Source organism: Octodon degus, unplaced genomic scaffold (assembly GCF_000260255.1).
Source record: "Octodon degus isolate 3935 unplaced genomic scaffold, OctDeg1.0 scaffold00189, whole genome shotgun sequence".
Classification (NCBI taxonomy): domain Eukaryota; kingdom Metazoa; phylum Chordata; class Mammalia; order Rodentia; family Octodontidae; genus Octodon; species Octodon degus.
This window is the reverse complement of record NW_004524765.1, coordinates 1,849,630-1,855,970: the sequence shown is the minus strand read 5'-3', so window position 1 is coordinate 1,855,970 and position 6,341 is coordinate 1,849,630. Positions and strand designations below refer to the sequence as shown.

General features: G+C 41.5%; 2 pseudogenes; one reads left to right on the top strand and one right to left on the bottom strand.

The window, feature by feature from the left end:
* Positions 1–3,373: 3,373 nt before the first annotated feature.
* LOC105743933 lies at positions 3,374–4,261 on the bottom strand (annotated as a pseudogene).
* Positions 4,262–4,517: 256 nt separating this feature from the next.
* Positions 4,518–5,041, top strand: LOC111813449 (annotated as a pseudogene).
* Positions 5,042–6,341: the final 1,300 nt, after the last annotated feature.

The window sequence follows — 6,341 nt, the reverse complement described above, 5'->3', positions numbered from 1 at the left end:
CAATCTTATGTTGGGTTATATGCATATTTTTTCGTGTATGTGTGTGTGTAAAAGACAAGGAAGAAGTAATATAAAGTCAATGGAAAGTGGAAATATACTTTTTAAAGCTTCCTGTACTAGGAAAAAAAAAATCACACCATGTCTTATAAGTAGATTGTAAGTCAAAGACATAGAATAAAACTTAAAACAAAAATTAAGGGCCAGGGAGATGGCTCAGTAGAATAAGCACTTCCCTGGCAAGTGCAAGGGCCTGAATTTAGTTCCCAGTTCCACCAAAAAAAATTGAGATTAAACAATATTCAGAAATTTAATTAAATAAAAATTAAATAATTAAAAAAGAATTCAACTAAGAAAAAGTTTTCATGATAGTAAACAATAGTTAAGAATAAAACATAACAAAAATACTGGAATGGCAAATATATGACCAGCACTTCTAACAGTTTGGAGATAGGATATCTCACAAAGTTCTAGTATGTTGTGGACATGGACAGTGTCCATCATGCTTACTGGTGTCCAGGTGTCACTTGTGGGAATGAGATACTGCTATTTCCTTGATATCCACTCTGTAGACCCGGGCAGAATCACACTACATAGGGTGCAGGAGAAGTCCATTTGTAGTGTACACTGATGAAATAGTTTGCTGCTGTATACAAAAGAATAACTGAAAGACTGCTGTTGTGTACCTCTTTTTCTCCTGTGTTTAATTGTTTGCCCTATTTGGTGGGTTCTTTCCATTCTCATTCATGGGGTTGTGGTCATTTTGATCCCTCTCTAGAATATCTTTTAGTAGTCTGTGTAGTGTTGGCTTTGTCATCAGGAAATTCTTTAGTTGTTCTTTATCATGGAAGTATTTCACTTCTCCATTACACTTGAAAGAGAGTTTTCCAGGGTATATTGGTCTGGATTGGAATTTGTTTTCTTGCAAGACTTGTAGTACTTTGCTCCATGCTCTTCTTGATTTGATGGTTTATGAAGAGAAATCTGTCATTATTTTCCTTTAAATGTGATCTGTTTCTTTTCCCTAGCGGCTTTTAGTATAATACTGTTCCTGTGCTGAATTTCTGGGATCTTGATTATTATATATCTGGGTATGGTTTTCATTAGGTTGATGTTATTTGGAGTTCCATATGCTTCAGTTGCCTGAATGTCAGATTGTTTCCCCATATTTGGGAAGTTTTCTGCAGTTACTTCTGCCCATATTCTTTTTATATCACTTGTATTGACTCCTTTTTTCTCATTAATGCCTATTAATCTTACGTTGTTCATCTTTGCATCATTTTGCAGATGTTGAATTATTTTTTCCTGCATCCTAGTTTTTAAGAGATCTTGGGGGCTAGGGAGATGGCTCAGTGGAATAAACGCTTCCCTGGCAAGCACAAGGGCCTGAGTTTAATCCCAAAACCAAAAAAAAAAAAAAAAAAAAAAAAAAAAAGAGAGAGAGAGAGAGAGAGAGAGAGAGAGAGAGAGAGAGAGATCTTTTCTTACCTTTTCACTAGCTGCAATAGTGTCTTTGAGGTCTGAAAGTCTATTTTCACTTTCATTCAAACAGTTTTGCCAGCTTGTGATTGAGGTTTTAATTTCCTGTATAGCACTTTGAATCTGCTTCATGCATTCTACTTTTTTTCTATGTTACTCATTCAAGGATTCCATCATTTTTCTATTCTCTATTTTTATCAGTGTCTTCTTTAGAAGCACTTATTACTTCTTTCATTATAGTTATCATTTCTTTTTTTACTTCAGAAATTATTTCTGATCTGATTTCCTCTATACCTTTCTGCAGTTGTTTCTTGACTTTAGATGTTATTATTTCAGAGAATTCAGGTGTGTAATTTCCAATTTCTTCTATGCTATTGTCTCCTGTATTTGTTCTGGCTGGGCGCAGGGCCTGGGAATGCATTTTGCTCCTTCTCTTTGTCATTTTTGTAGCACTGATTCTGCCCTTTGGTGATGAGCTTTGACAGAGTTATTACCTCAGCACCAGGCCTGGATCTACCAAGTTCAAACTCATCCAGGTGGGTGTGGCTTGCATCTGCTCACTGTGCTCCAGTTCTTTCTGCTGCAGCCCTTGGAAGTGAACCCCCTGTGCCACTCTGGCAAGATACTCTGCTCCTGGATCAGCTGAGTGCATCTTGCCTCTAGCCTCTCTGCAGGGAGTTCTGCTGCAGGATTCCACACTGGGCCTGTCTGATAGAGGGAGTTCTACTCACACCCAGGCCTGGGCTCTGGCTTGAATGAGGATCCAATGAGCCCCAGGTGGTCCCACTCACAGGCAGGGCCTGTGCTCTGGGTGGAATCTGTTTTGTTTTGTTCTGAGACAGGATCAAGCTCTGTCACTGTGCAGCTCAGGCTGCCTACAACCTAGTACTCACTGACCTCCTGATTCAGTCTCTGGAGTGTTGGGATTATAGGAATGAGCTACCATGGCCAACTCAAAAGTCAGTTACATCAAATTTGTAAATTTGAAGTTACAAATTCAAGAACACTTACATTGCTCCAAAGAAAAGGAACACACTTAGGCATTGATCTAAAAAAGTATATGAATATTTTGTGTGAGCAGCTCTTCATTGCTGTGACCAATTATGATGGTGACTGTGGTTCGTGAGATGGGGAGAGTGGTTACAGCCCTGAGTGTAGGCCTCAACTATCTGTTTTTATTCACTTGTCTTTCACTAAGAGTATGAGAAAAACCATAAAACATGGAAAACTGATCCACAGTCTTGCCAAGTTGAAAGGGCAAGGAGTCAAATCCTTCCCTTGGCCCAGCTCACAGCAGGACTCCAATTGATGGGAAAGGTAAAACACACACCAGCAACTGTACAGGCTTTGGCCAGTAGAAGACCCAGGAAAAAAATATGTTGCCAGTTTGGTTCTCCCAAAGGTTTTGTTTTAGGCCCTGAAAATATAGCTCAATAGCACAGTGCCAGCCTGGCAAGTGAGAGGTCCTGAGTTTGATTCCCAGTACCAAAATAAATAAATAAATAAATAAATAAATAAATAAATAAATAAATAAATAAATAAATAAATGATTTTCTCTCTCCATGAAAGACCTGGAGGAAAACAACCCTTTAAAAGTTCCAATTTGGGGGCCCACCCCCCAGGGCATGCTGAGAGGGTGATTGAGACTGGGCCTGGTGGTGAGCCCATAATCCCAGTGCTTGGGAAGCTGAAAACAGGAGAATCACTACAAGTCCAATCTGTGTAGTTAGACCCTGTAGACCCTGCACTAAAAAAAAAAAAAAAAAAAAAAAGTGCTATGGTGAGCATGCTTATTTATAACCTGTTTTTTTTTTTTTTTTTTTGTTTTGTTTTCTTAGAAATTGTTTTATTTTTCATCAGCCTCATTCCCACTTTCCTGAAGCGTCGGAAGAACAGCTCAAGACCACTGGGTGGTGGTTCCTGCCCACTCAGTGGCCTGCGCGGTGGGGGCTGCAGACCAATCTTCTGTGGCCGGCTGAGAACTCCAGTCTTCAGTAGGAAACTGCCGAATGGGCACAGAGGGCACCTGCAGACTGTTGGACCAGTCTGCGACCTCAGGCTGAGCAGCAGTGAACTCCGGAGCTGATGCAGTCCATTCTCCCTGAAATTCCTCCTTGGTCACAGCCTTTTCAGCAGCAGCCTGCTCTTCTTTTTCAATCTCTTCAGGATCCCGGTAGAAGTAGAGATCAGGCATGACTTCCCACGGGTATTCACCGGAGATGGTACCACGCATGTGCAGCACTTCCCGGGCCAGCATCCACCACATCAGACCCACAGAGTGAGCTCCCTTATTGTTGCACGGGATGGCAATGTCCACATAGTGCAGAGGAGAATCTGTGTTGCACAAAGCAATGGTTGGCAGATTGATGTAAGATGCCACCGTTAGGGGCTGGAGGTCAGCCCTGTGGTCAGTAACCACCAGAAGACATGGCTCTCGGAAGGCTGCCTGGATCTGGTTAGTGAAAGTTCCAGGAGTGAAGTGGCCAACGATAGGAGTAGCTCCAGTGGCAGCAGCAAACTTCAGCACAGCCCATTGGCCGGTGCTCCTGGAGGATATGACGCTGACGTCAGCAGGGTTTTCAATGGCCACTATGACTCGAGCTGCCAGGAGGAACTTCTCCCAAGTCCGCTTCAGATTTATGATGTAGATTCCATCACTTTTCCTTTTATAGATATACTGCTCCATCTGGAAATCCAGGTTGGTGCCACCTAAGTGGGTTCCTGCAGCAAGGAACTTGAAGACGTCCTCATCCTTCATTTGCAGGACATCAAGGGCTCAGGACATTGTGAAGTTTCCCTTTAAGTTATGATGGGAATCAGGAACAATGCCGTATGGACCCTGCCAGGGAGCACCAAAAGTGTAACCTGTTTTTAACCTAACGTGTTATGAGCAGTCCCCATAAATAGTCTTTGTGATAATGATTTTAACTAATGATCCCTCTTACGTGGGCACCACAATCATTAAACCTGCTTTGAAACCACAAAAAAGTTCCAATTTGGGGTTCGGTGTTTGCGTCTTGGAAACCAGGAGTGCTTGCAACATGACTGACCAACTGACTAAAGAGCAGATTGCAGAATTCAAAGAAGTTTTTCACTATTGGGCAAGGATGGTGATGGAGCTATAACAACAAAGCAGCTGGGAACTGCAAAGAGGTCTCTTGGGCAGAATCCCACAGAGGCAGAGTTGCGGGACATGATTAATGAAGTAGATGCAGATGGTAATGGTACAATTGACTTCCCTGAGTTTCTGACAATGATGGCAAGAAAAATGAAAGACACAGACAGTGAGGAAGAAATTAGAGAAGCATTCTGTGTATTTGATAAGGATAGCAGTAATTATATTAGTGTAGCAGAGCTTCACCATGTGAGGACAAACCTTCGAGAAGAGTTAGCAGATGAAGAGGTTGATGAAATGATCAGGGAAGCAGATATTGATGGTGATGGCCAAGGAAACTGTGAAGAGTTTGTACAAATGATGCCAGCAAAGTGAAGACGTTGTACAGAATGTGTTAAATTTCTTGTACAAATTTGTTTATTTGCCTTTTCTTTGTTTGTAACTTATCTGTAAAAGGTTCTCCCAACAGTCAAAAAAAAGCGTGTATAGTAATTAGGACTTCACTCCTAAATGTTTTCTTCCCTTATCTTACTGTCATGGTCCTGAAACTTTATTTTAGAAAATTGATCAAATAACATGCTACTTGTGGTGGCTCACTCTGGATCTATCTAAGCCCTGGTACACATCTAAACTTAGATGAAGTTGGTCAAATGAGGGAATATCTGGGTTATGGCTTTTTAAAAGTAATTTTCCTGGGAATTGTTAGCATGTTGTTGTTGAAGTACGGAGCTGTAACTCTGCGTGGCTACAGACAGTCAGCAATATGTACTCAAAAGAGGCACTACTACAAAACAGGTGTATCATCCAGGTATCGTATACTATTTTTTGTACTGCTGGTCTTGCACCAGAAACATTTTCTTGTATTATTATTGTTTTTTAAACTTTGTTTAGCCATTTCTGCTTATGGCACAATTTGCCTCAAATCTGTTCTAAGTTGTACATTTGTATTCCAATAAAAAATTACAATTTAAAAAAATTTCAAAAATAAAAGTTCCAATTTGTTCATTTTAAACAAAAAAAGCAAAATTCAAAACAATATAATAGGAGGGTGACAATGATTAATATATTGCATATTGTTAGTCATTAGTTACTCAGAGTATGAGATATCAGTATTAGTTCTCCAAACCACATTAGCGAGGCCTATCTTTTCTCTTCTCTTCTTTTATTTATTTATTTTTATTTTATTTTTTTGGTGGAACCGGGGATTGAACTCAGGCCCTTACACTTGCCAGGGAAGTGCTTATTCTACTGAGTCATCTCCCTGGCCCTCTCTTCTTTTTTTTAATACCACCTAGTGACAGTTTATTATCATGGTCCATGGCCTCACCTTGGCTCACTGGGGACGTGCCAGCCATTTCCCACTCTCCTGAGAAGCTTTGCATCTTCCAGGCTTTTGGGTGGGAAGTGACACAAATGGCAGCAGGCAGGGGTGGCAGGTAGGTGTTAGCAAGTAGCTAAAGCTGAGCTGCTGACTAGGACTGTAAGCTGGCTGTGAGGGCCCATAGGGAGGTGTGGACTGAGCAGTCCCACAGGCACTATCTGGGCTGCCTTGCAACTGCCCATGCTCAGGACTCCCTGCAAAAGCAGCTGCTGGGTCCACATAGTACTGGGGTCCAAGCATCTGTTTGGCTCTGTCAGCTGCCATGAGGGTGCCTGAGTGTTTGTGTCCTCCAGTACTCCCCTGCATGCTGAGGAGGTAAGTTTCCATGTGACCAGTCAGGCTCTACTGATACATAGCTGATGTCAGCGT